This window comes from Tachypleus tridentatus, chromosome 3, assembly GCF_004210375.1.
Source record: "Tachypleus tridentatus isolate NWPU-2018 chromosome 3, ASM421037v1, whole genome shotgun sequence".
Lineage (NCBI taxonomy): Eukaryota > Metazoa > Arthropoda > Merostomata > Xiphosura > Limulidae > Tachypleus > Tachypleus tridentatus.
This window is the reverse complement of record NC_134827.1, coordinates 41,869,331-41,882,482: the sequence shown is the minus strand read 5'-3', so window position 1 is coordinate 41,882,482 and position 13,152 is coordinate 41,869,331. Positions and strand designations below refer to the sequence as shown.

General features: G+C 33.3%; 1 non-coding gene across 1 annotated transcript; it reads right to left on the bottom strand.

Moving 5' to 3' along the window:
- Positions 1 to 3,170: 3,170 nt before the first annotated feature.
- Positions 3,171 to 3,242, bottom strand: TRNAA-UGC (transfer RNA alanine (anticodon UGC)). Its single transcript has one exon. It is a non-coding gene; the product is annotated as a tRNA-Ala (tRNA).
- Between the last annotated feature and the right edge of the window lie 9,910 nt (positions 3,243 to 13,152).

Genomic DNA, 13,152 nt, shown 5'->3' with positions numbered 1-13,152 from the left:
AAGTTTTTATCATTCGAAATCTAACCTGTATTTGATACTCATTACTAACTGACTCTTTTGTGATCCCTTTTTGGATTGTGTCGAAGTAACAGGATATCTCCAACACTTTCAAGAGCTGTTTTCACAGATACGATATTTTAAAATTATACGAGCATGTTTGGTGTGACAAGGAAAAAGCAAAAGGTATAGCAACATAAAAACTGTAAATTTTTTTATATAAACTAATATTCAATATATCAGTTTATATTTTTTTACATGACCTATTTATGACACCAGTTTGGTGTCGGTTTGATTTCATAGGCACACTTTTTTTTTTTTTTCCAGGACACTTTGAAAACAAAACATTAAATAATCAGTGATGTCGAGAAACCCACTTGTTGAGAAATTTATATGCAAAAACGGCTCGTTTGGGTTGAGAAAATATTTTACACAGAAGAGCGAACAACGTTTCGACCTTCTTCGGTCATCGTCAGGTTCACAAAGGAGGAGGTAACTGACCGGAAGCTGACCACATGTTTGAAAGGGGTTGTGTAACTGAAAGTTGGAATGTAGAGGGCGGTGTTAGATGTTTGAATATATAATTTTATTTATTTTATTATATTAATATAGGTATAAAGGCGTTCCTTTATATTGGTTTATTTTGGGTTTTAGTTGTTGTATAAGTAAGGCTTCTTTAATTTTGCGTTTGTTTATGTTTGTTTCTTTATTTAGTATTTGAGTGTTTTCTATGGTTATGTTGTGTTTATTTGACTTGCAGTGTTCGAAAACGAGTGAAGGTGACTTTTTATGTTCTTTGAATCTGGTTTCCATTTTTCTACTTGTTTCTCAATATAGAAGTTGTGGCAGTTATCACATTGTATTTTTTAAATAATGTTGGTGTGGTGTTTGTCAGTGTAGTTTTACATAGTATAGACCTCAGTTTTGTGCCTGGTTTTGAATAAATTTGGTATTAACTGGAATGTCGTATTTTGTTACTAGTTTTGCCAAATGTTGGTTATTTGTTTGCTGATGTCAGGAATATATGGTATACAGCAGTATATGGTTTTCGTGATTTTTGATTCGTGAGATGTGTTTACTTTACTTGGTTGATTTTGCTTTCTGTCTAGGTGTGTGCGTATAATGTTTTCTACGGTTTGTGGAGGAAACTCACTGATGTTGATGAAGTATTGTTTTATTTTGTCTGATTCATCGTTAATTTTATCTGGTGAACATCGGTTTTTGGCTGTGTTTATTTGGTTTTTTAGTATGTTGAGTTTTTGTTTTGTTTCATGTGCTGAGTCCCAAGGAATGTATAGTTCGGTATGGGTGATTTTTCGGTGGATTTCTGTTTTGAATTGTGTGTCGGTTCTTGTAATTTTGAGGTTAAGAAATGATATTTGATTGCTTTCTTCCTGTTCACATGTGAAGTTAATGTTGGGATGTATAGAGTTAATGTGATTGAAAAAATTAAGTATGTGTTCAGGAGATTTGAATCCCGCAACCGTGTCATCTACATATCTGTACCAGTATAGTGGTGGATGTAATGCTGTGTTAATTGCTTGTGTTTCAACTTGTGTCATAAAAATATTGGCTAGAACTGGTGATACTGGGTTGCCCATGCTTAGGCCATTTGTTTGTATATAGTTTTGGTTGTTGAACATGAAGTTTGTCTCTATCCTGGTGAATTCTATTAGGGTTGCTAACTGGTTACTGGGAATTTCTATGGTTGGGTTAGGGTCTCGGATATAGAGTTCTAAGGCTATCTTGCAGGCTTCAGTGGTTGGAACTTCTGTAAAGAGGGATGTAGCATCGAAACTGGCCATTAAGGCTTTATGATTAAGTTGATTTAGATTAGACTTGAAATTAAAAGAGTCTTTGATGAATGAGCTGGCTGAGGTTACATATTTGGAGAATGCCCATGCTATGTATTTACCAAGATTGTAATTAAACGATTCATATGTGGACATTATTGGTCGTAATGGACAAGCTGGTTTATGAGGTTTGGGGATGCCATATATTTGTGGTGTGCGTGAGTCGGTTTTACGTTGGTAGGAATAAAGTGTTTGTGAAATTGTGTTGGCTTTTTTCATTTGTAGTAGTAATTTGTTTAGTTGCGTCTCGTGTGTCTTTGTTGGATTTGTGTGTATTGGTTTAAATTTGTTCGTGTCTGATATGATGTTATTCATTTTTTGGATGTATTCATTCGTGTTCATTATGACTATAGCGTTACCTTTATCTGCTTTTAGAATTTTTATGTTTTTGTCTTGTTTTAGGTTTTTAATGGAATTAATGTCTCTTTCTGTAAGGTTGTTTTTTTTAGTTTTCTGTTTTGTGAAATTATGTTGATGGTTTTGTGAGAAAATTCTTATAAAAATCGTTTAAGATGTTGTTTTTAGGTGTTTCTGGAAAATATAAATTTGTAATTTTACCTGGGAAGTTTGGCTGTTGGATGTCAATAAAATTATCTAAGTTGTCTTCTTTCTGTTGGTTGTTTTTGGTTGTTTCCTTGTTGTTGTTCTCTGTAGAAAGTATCACAAGTCTCCTGGCTCGGTCTTCTAAACATGTTTTGATTTCTATGGTTGGAATGTACCTAGGTGCTATTGCGAAGTTTAGTTCTTTGTTAAGTAGTTGTATCTCGTCTGTGTTTAATTGTCAGTCAGATCTATTAACTATGAGGTTAGTCAACGGTTTGTCGTTTTGGTGTCTTTTCTGTTGTTTGCATCTTAGTTTTTCTAGTTTTTTGTTGTGGCAGATCTTTTTGTCTCTGTCGTTCTTAGTATTGATTTGGTTTATGTTTCGTTGTAGAAGTCCGTAAATCTCTGGTTTAATGCAGCATGCCAGTTGATGGTCTAGGTTCATTTTTTTTTTTTTGTAAGTCATGTAGTTCTTTGTATTTTGTGTTCAACATGGCTTTAAGCAGTTTTTCTATAAATTTTGGATAATGTTTGTGTATGTATTAAAATTTTTTGAAAGTTTTACCTTTACAAAATTAGGGGTTAGTTGTTCCTTTCTACATTGTTGAATAAAATAAATGTCATTTCTTCTATTAATAATTCGTTGGTTTAAATTTCTTAACGATCGCGTGAGCGTGTACTGTTAATAGTGGTGTACGGTATGCTGGTTCAAACATAATGGTAAGTTAAGTACAAATACACAAAAACTTACACTTCTCGTACAATCGTCTACTTACCTGGAGGTGCCGGGGATCAAACCCGGGGCCTTTCGCATGCAAAGCGAACGCTCTACCACTGAGCTACACCCCCGTAGGTTCTTGTGTTTTTCTCAGTGTATTTATAACGATGAAGTTCATGTTTATTTTCATTCAAACTTCTCAGAGCAACCTGTTGAACCAATGTCAACCAAAATTTCTACTTAAACATTATGATCTGACTGACTGAACGTTGTATTGGTTGCTTTCCTCTCTTCGTATATTTCTTTCTTACTTTTATGTGTTCTGATAATGTACTTTGTCATACAGTTTGTTTTAAAGTAATACTTATGTATATGTATGTATTTATATATTGCAGAGCCTAAAGCTCATATGACAGTCGTTTGAATATTACCTTACTTCCATAAGGAACAAAATAATGAATTAACCTTGCTGTAAGTAACAAAGTGACCCATGGTGGTTATGATGACGATGTCTGGAACAATTGTTTTGTGGTATTCATTTTGTTTTGTCATCGTCCAGACCAGCTGTGCTCCACACATTGGACACATATTTTCATTATAAGACTAATGGTCAAATCCTATTATTTGGTCTGACAAGAAATGAAACAGGGTGGCAATATCTGCCTCCACTCTAGTTTGTCTCTTCAGACTTAGTGCAGATGGCATTGATGTAGCTTTTTGAGAAATTCAACAAATAAACAACAAGCAAGATGTCATATTTTAAATGTGTTAATTACTTGTGTTAACAACATGTACCTCAACCACATCTGACAACTTTCTTTTTATACATTTTGTTACATTTGTCATATTTTAAATGTGTTAATTACTTGTGTTAACAACATGTACCTCAACCACATCTGACAACTTTCTTTTTATACATTTTGTTACATTTGTCATATTTTAAATGTGTTAATTACTTGTGTTAACAACATGTACCTCAATCACATCTGACAAATTTCTTTTCATACATTTTGTTACATTTGTCATATTTTAAATGTGTTAATTACTTGTGTTAACAACATGTACCTCAATCACATCTGACAAATTTCTTTTTATACATTTTGTTACATTTGTCACATTTTAAATGTGTTAATTACTTGTGTTAACAACATGTACCTCAATCACATCTGACAACTTTCTTTTATACATTTTGTTACATTTGTCATATTTTAAATGTGTTAATTACTTGTGTTAACAACATGTACCTCAATCACATCTGACAACTTTCTTTTTATACATTTTGTTACATTTGATGGTTTTGACTGTCAGAAAGGCTGGAAAATGATCATATAATTTTTCTTCTGTTTTTCAGAAAATATATTTATATCTCATATGAAAACAATTCTAGTTCTTCTTTATTTGTAGTTAAGCACAAAGCTACATTATGGATTATCTCTGTTATGCCCACCACATGTATCTAAACCTGGATTCTAGCGTTGGAAATTCGCAGTCATATCTTTGTGCCACTAGGAGGCAAGAGAACATTCTAAAGATATATCAATTTTGTTAATTTTAATAGAAAATCCATGCCTTGTACCAGAAACACATAACTGTATGTTGTAAAGGTTCTCTCCAGGTGTCACTGCTGGAAAAGAACTTTGACGTTTTTCTCTCTAAATATTATTTTGTTTCTTTGTTTGGAAATTCTCACAAAGTTACAAAAGGGATCTCGGTGTATAGATGTCCTTAATGTTGAACCTATAGACTCTGGTTTACTTGTTTATATTGTTACTACTATAATACATCGATGGTCCCAAAGTATTACAAGCATTTTCGTAAGAACTCTAGTGAACAAACGCACATTCCGTTTTATGTACCCTGAATATATTTTCTCATAAACCAAAACACAAATAAAACATTTTTTTATGCTAAAGCTAAACATAAAAGTACGTTTTTACAGATTAAATCCGGTAATAAACAAATATGTGATACCGAGTTAATTACGTCGAATAAGGTCGAAACGTTGTTCGCTCCTCTATTACTGCCTTCTCAATCCATTCCAGCCGTTTTTAAATACATAATTTTCTCTACAAGTGGGTTTTCTCGTCATCACGGTTCATGAATAACAGTAAAAGTACTCTTATACGTGTAAAATATTTGGTAACGACGGATGATTTACGCTAACTGCTATCACTCTGATCAAGTCTAAAATAGAAGCAAACCCTACCGGTGTCTTAACTAGCCTCTGACTTGGCTATTTAACTATATGTAACAAGGAGTCCTTTTTTGAATGTGGATTTCTTTCCGAGGTATATTTGGTTAAATATACATCACATTTTTAAATTTACACAATCTCTTACTTATTTAAATCTCAATCATAAATGAGTTAAAATACTGTTTGTTTGTGTATTTCATCCGAACTGCCTCATTAGTCCCATCTCTTGGATAAAACGATTCTATGTATGACATTTTATTATAAAACATATCTTAATCTTGAAAAAATTCTTCTAATTTCAGATCAACGTTAAGCCGAAGTTCAACAGTAAATGATGCCATTAACAATAAACAGTTTTATAATACTGTTGATTAACTATGACGCTGACATTTTTTTCTATGTGGTTTTCGCTAATTTGCATAATAAAAATATTTTCTCACACATTTGCACATCTACGTGGATAAGTAATACCTAGGTGCACACCTGCAATGTGGGTGCAACATTTCGGTGTTTAGGTTCTTTTTTCTTGGTGTTATGGTGGTTACTCTTCTTTACTTTGTAGTTTCTCACTATATTTCTTATTGAAAAGATGTTTACACACGTGGATAAGTAATACCTAGGTGCACACCTTCAGTGTGGGTGTTTAGGTTCTTTTTTCTTGGTGTTATGACGGTTACTCTTCTTTACTTTGTAGTTTCTCACTATATTTCTTATTGAAAAGATGTGTACACACGTGGATAAGTAATACCTAGGTGCACACCTTCAGTGTGGGTGTTTAGGTTCTTTTTTCTTGGTGTTATGACGGTTGCTCTTCTTTACTTTGTAGTTTCTCACTATATTTCTTATTGAAAAGATGTGTACACACGTGGATAAGTAATAATACCCTCATGTTGTATGTGTGCAAAATTTTAAGTTTCTAGGCTCTTTTCTCTTGGAGTTATGTGGGGTCACACACAAACCAAAATCCTCGGCCTTTTATTATTGTGGGTCAGTTTGTTGCTATATGACAACACTTTAAAATATGTGTTTTACAGTTCACGGATTAAACATTTGATTAATTGATTCATTAAAATCGATAAATATACAACATTCATACATATATTCAGTAAAACAAAATTAACGCAAAGATACAGGGTCTTTTACGCTAAGCGTTTTGATGACATATGTAACAGGACTTGAGAAATCCTGAACAAACTTAGAGGCGCTCAGGTCAGATATTCTTGGCCCAAAACAGCGAGATTAATGAAATTGTAACGTAAGATAAAGAAATCATAGAGTACTTATTAGTTTTTCTATCACTCATAATTACGATTAATTAATAACAGTTGTACTTTTTATCGGAAACTTCAACAATTGTTCATCAAGAAACAATTACATAATATATATAAATTTAGAATATCATCACATGTTACATATTATTCCAGAAGTTACCGTACACTGGGAAGGTATAAACGATTTAGTTTGTTTTTCATACAAACATACAATAGGATTATCTGTGCTAGCCGTCCCAAATTTAGCAGTGTAAGACTACAGGGAAGAGAGCAAGTTATCACCATCCCACCTCTTGAATTACTCTTTTAACAACAAATATTGGGCTTGACCGTCAAATTAATTGCTTGTAAATATCATGTTACGAACAAAATTAAACAATAATAAAATATTGACTCTCGAAATAAATTACCAACATATGCACTTAACAGCCGTTTATATCATAACATGAGGATTGATGTCAAACGAATTCTAACATCCATCCAGTTGTTCTCGAAAACAAATTAATACACGAACATGCTGATAAAGGATATGTTTTCAAAATGATCATCTTATCTATAGATAATAAGAAATTTAATTATTTTACACAAAAAAAGAACCACTGGGGTGTCCCAAATGGGACCCGACTTTGTAGATTGCTATTTATATTCATACAATGATGTTAAAAAACCAAAATTTCTCCCTCTATGATGATTATAAGTGAGTGAAGTATTTCATAAAATATTACAAGTAATTTTATTGATTTTACTTGTACTATCTATACCATACAAAATATTATTAATGATAATATTTTTATTTTTTATTAAAAGCAAGCTAAATTCTAATTTTTAACTTTATTACATGATAAAAATGCAACCTAAAAATATAATAAAATGGACCAAACCTAGATATTCATAGAGAAAAGAACTGATAAAGTTATTTTGGAGACATCTATCGATCAGTTCATGGAACATGCATCCCGATTACCACTAAGGCTGGAATCGAAGGGCGGCTTTCTTGGAATTCACTGGAGGTAACATTAATAATGTCAGTCTTTCTCGGTCAAATGTTTGAAGAATCAAATAAGAAATTATAGTACCTGAAGCTACAGACATCAGAGAAGACATGTTAAGAATCTGAAGCTACAGTCATCAGATAAGACATGTTAATAATCTGAAGCTACAGACATCAGATAAGACATGTTAATAATCTGAAGCTACAGTCATCAGATAAGACATGTTAATAATTTGAAGCTACAGACATCAGATAAGACATGTTAATAATCTGAAGCTACAGACATCAGATAAGACATGTCAATAACCTGAAGCTACAGACATCAGATAAGACATGTTAATAATCTGAAAATACAGTCATCAGTGAAGACATGTTAATAATCTGAAGCTACAGTCATCAGTTAAAACGTGATAATAATCTTAAACTACAGACATCAGTGAAGACATGTTAATAATCTGAAGCTACAGATATCAGAGAAGACATGTTAATAATCAGAAATTACAGACATCAGTGAAGATATGTTAAGAATCTAAAGCTAGAGACATCAGTAAAGACATGTTAAGAATCTGAAGCTACAGTCATCAGTAAAGACATGTTAAGAATCTGAAGCTACAGTCATCAGTAAAGACATGTTGAGAATCTGAAGCTACAGACATTAGAGAAGACATGTTAAGAATCTGAAGCTACAGACATCAGAGAAGACATGTTAAGAATCTGAAGCTACAAACATCAGTGAAGGCATGTTAATAATCTGAAGCTACAGACACCAGATAAGACATGTTAATAATCTGAAACTGCAAATATCAGTGAAGACAAGTTTATAATCTGAAGCTACAGACATCAGTGAAGACATGTTAAGAACCTGAAGCTACAGACATCAGAGAAGACATGCTAATAATCTGAAGCTACAGACGTCAGAGAAGACATGTTAATAATCTGAAACTGCAAATATCAGTGAAGACAAGTTTATAATCTGAAGCTACAGACATCAGTGAAGACATGTTAAGAACCTGAAGCTACAGACATCAGAGAAGACATGTGAAGAATCTGAAGCTACAGACATCAGATAAGACATGTTAATAATCTGAAGCTACAGACATCAGATAAGACATGTCAATAACCTGAAGCTACAGACATCAGATAAGACATGTTAATAATCTGAAAATACAGTCATCAGTGAAGACATGTTAAGAATCTGAAGCTACAGTCATCAGTTAAAACGTGATAATAATCTTAAACTACAGACATCAGTGAAGACATGTTAATAATCTGAAGCTACAGATATCAGAGAAGACATGTTAATAATCAGAAACTACAGACATCAGTGAAGATATGTTAAGAATCTAAAGCTAGAGACATCAGTAAAGACATGTTAAGAATCTGAAGCTACAGTCATCAGTGAAGACATGTTAAGAATCTGAAGCTACAGTCATCAGTAAAGACATGTTGAGAATCTGAAGCTACAGACATCAGTAAAGACATGTTAATAATCTGAAGCTACAGACACCAGATAAGACATGTTAATAATCTGAAACTGCAAATATCAGTGAAGACAAGTTTATAATCTGAAGCTACAGACATCAGTGAAGACATGTTAAGAACCTGAAGCTACAGACATCAGAGAAGACATGCTAATAATCTGAAGCTACAGACGTCAGAGAAGACATGTTAATAATCTGAAACTGCAAATATCAGTGAAGACAAGTTTATAATCTGAAGCTACAGACATCAGTGAAGACATGTTAAGAACCTGAAGCTACAGACATCAGAGAAGACATGTGAAGAATCTGAAGCTACAGACATCAGAGAAGACATGTTAAGAATCTGAAACTACAGTCATAAGTGAAGACATGCTAATAATCTGAAGCTACAGACGTCAGAGAAGACATGTTAATAATCTGAAATTGCAAATATCAGTGAAGATAAGTTTATAATCTGAAGCTACAGACATCAGTGAAGACACGTTAATAATCTGAAGCTACAGACATCAGTGAAGACATGTTAATAATCTGAAGCTACAGATATCAGAAAAGAATGTTAATAATCTGAAGCTACAGACATCAGAGAAGACATGTTAAGAATCTGAAGCTACAGACATCAGAGAAGACATGTTAAGAATCTGAAGCTACAAACATCAGTGAAGGCATGTTAATAATCTGAAGCTACAGACATCAGATAAGACATGTTAATAATCTGAAGCTACAGACACCAGATAAGACATGTTAATAATCTGAAACTGCAAATATCAGTGAAGACAAGTTTATAATCTGAAGCTACAGACATCAGTGAAGACATGTTAAGAACCTGAAGCTACAGACATCAGAGAAGACATGCTAATAATCTGAAGCTACAGACGTCAGAGAAGACATGTTAATAATCTGAAACTGCAAATATCAGTGAAGACAAGTTTATAATCTGAAGCTACAGACATCAGAGAAGACATGTTAAGAATCTGAAACTACAGTCATAAGTGAAGACATGCTAAGAATCTGAAGCTACAAACATCAGAGAAGACATGTTAATAATCTGAAACTGCAAATATCAGTGAAGACAAGTTTATAATCTGAAGCTACAGACATCAGTGAAGACATGTTAAGAACCTGAAGCTACAGACATCAGAGAAGACATGTTAAGAATCTGAAGCTACAGACATCAGAGAAGACATGTTAAGAATCTGAAACTACAGTCATAAGTGAAGACATGCTAATAATCTGAAGCTACAGACGTCAGAGAAGACATGTTAATAATCTGAAACTGCAAATATCAGTGAAGACAAGTTTATAATCTGAAGCTACAGACATCAGTGAAGACATGTTAAGAATCTGAAGCTACAGACATCAGAGAAGACATGTTAAGAATCTGAAACTACAGTCATAAGTGAAGACATGCTAAGAATCTGAAGCTACAGACATCAGAGAAGACATGTTGAGAATCTTAAGCTACAGACATCAGAGAAGGCATGTTAAAATTTGAATCTACAGACATCAGAGAAGAATTGTTAATAATCTGAAGCTACAGATATTAGTGAATACATGTTAATAATCTGAAGCCACAGACATCAATGAAGACACGTTAATAATCTGAAGCTACAGACATCAGTGAAGACATGTTAATAATCTGAAGCTACAGATATCAGAAAAGAATGTTAATAATCTGAAGCTACAGACACCAGATAAGACATGTCAATAATCTGAAACTGCAAATATCAGTGAAGACAAGTTTATAATCTGAAGCTACAGACGTCAGAGAAGACATGTTAATAATCTGAAACTGCAAATATCAGTGAAGACAAGTTTATAATCTGAAGCTACAGACATCAGTGAAGACATGTTAATAATCTGAAGCTACAGATATCAGTGAAGACATGTTAATAATCTGAAGCTACAGACATCAATGAAAACATGTTAATAATCTTTAGCTACAGACATCAGTGAAGACATGTTAATAATCTGAAGCTACAGACATCAGAGAAGACATGTTAATAATCTGAAGCTACAGACATCAGATAAGACATGTTAATAATCTGAAGCTACAGACATCAGATAAGACATGTCAAATATTGAACTTCAGTTTATCACAAATATAGTGAGTAAATTGGAGGAGGATAGAAAACTTATAGTTGGTGTTTGTAGTCAGTGTTACTACTTCATTCTCAGATCTAGTTGATTTACTTCTAGGAATAATACTTTCTTCAAAAGGTCATGAGTAACCAGTTAGCCTTTACAGTTTGCTTGAATATTATGATATCACAGATCAGGTCATGACAGTTTGTTATGACACCGCTTTATCTGAAACAGGTCGGAGGCCCGACATGGCCAGGTGAATTAAGGCGTTCGACTTGTAAGCTGAGAGTCGCGGGTTCGAATCCCCGTTTCACCAAACATCCTCGCCCTTTCAGCCGCGGGGGTGTTATAATGTTACGGTCAATCCCGCTATTCGTTAGTTAAAAAGTAGCCCAATAGTTGGCGGTGGGTGGTGATGACTAGCTGCCTTCCCTTTAGTCTTACACTCCTAAATTATGGACGGCTAGCGCAGATGGCCTTCGAGTAGCTTTGTGTGTAATTAAAAATACAAAAAACAAAACAAGAAAACAAACTGAAACAGATCAGGACAATAGAGCGATTACCACTCTTGATTAGAATTTTGGAAAACCTTTACTGTGAGCTACACATTTCTCACATGATGGAGGCTTTGACAGAACAAAAGAGTAAAGGTCTAAGGAGGAAAATGTAACAACTTTTGAAACAAATTTAGCCTGAAATGTGCCATGATGGAAATAAGATGAAAAATCTTATTAAGTTTCTTTGTCACTTGATTCAAACAGGTTCTCAGATGTTTGAACTAGCACAAAATGTCTGAGATTATGTAAGCATGCACTCAGAGTAGACACATTTTATAGAAAATATTACAAATATGTATGTCAACCTCCTTGTATACATTGTACCAACTGTGCACTAATACATAAATATATAGCAACAACATAAATTTCGTATTAAATTATAAATAATGATACACATATGAACTTTAGGAATACATTTTATTGAATAAACAAAGAACTGAACCACACACTACATCACACTTGTTCATACTTTGAAGTTTCAACTAAATACCAAATCCATATATATATATCAGTATTTCGTGATAACAAATCCACTACCAAGTTATGTGTCCATATATTTATATATGTTAAGTCAGGTAAAGTAAGAGTTTCTTAATGATTGTTTCACTATACAAAACAACAGTGTTTTGTATCGTTTTAATAATTATTTGTTTGATTTTGTTCACAGTTGACTCTTTTTATCTAACGGAAGAATTCTTTATCTTGTACACAGTCAGCTTAATGTTTGTTTTAAAGTAATCCTACATGATTTAGATATTGTATATTATTCATTATGAACTAAATAACATTTTTCATGATTTATCAGGTCATCTCATAAGTGATGTCCGAAATTTCAATACAGAAAGTGCATCATTATTTCTGTCTTTGTAGAAGGCTTCAATGACTTAAATATGTACTAGGACGTGCATAAAAATGCTCAGACAAATAAAAGAAACTGTCCAAACTCCAATTTTCATATCATTTATCAAATAAACCCTCATGAAGATGGATGTGTCTGAGGAGCACATTAGACATATTTAGTTATTTATTTTAGACTTGACAGTAATTTTGGTTTTAAAGATCTTAGGGAGACCCTAAGGCAAACCAGGGCGCTCAGAAATATTTGTTTCTCTTCAGCCCGACATTAGACATGTAATGCTTTATGAGTTTAAAAAAGGCAATAGTGCAGCAGAAACCACAAAAAACATTCAACGTGTTTATGGTACGGATTCTCTCAATGAAAGTAAACGTCGAACGTAGTTTCAGAAGTTTATATCAGGTGACTACAGCTTAAGTTTAATGATGATTTGCTTCTGGCTGCACTTGATGAAGACTGTGCTGTAGCATTTGAAGAACAAGCAGAAGCTTACTTCAACAGTTCACTGTCATCTGCAACAACTTGGAAATGTATCAAAACTTGGAAAATGGGTCTCTATGATTTGACAGAAGCCAACCTCAGAGCAAGAATGGACATTTGCACTTCTCT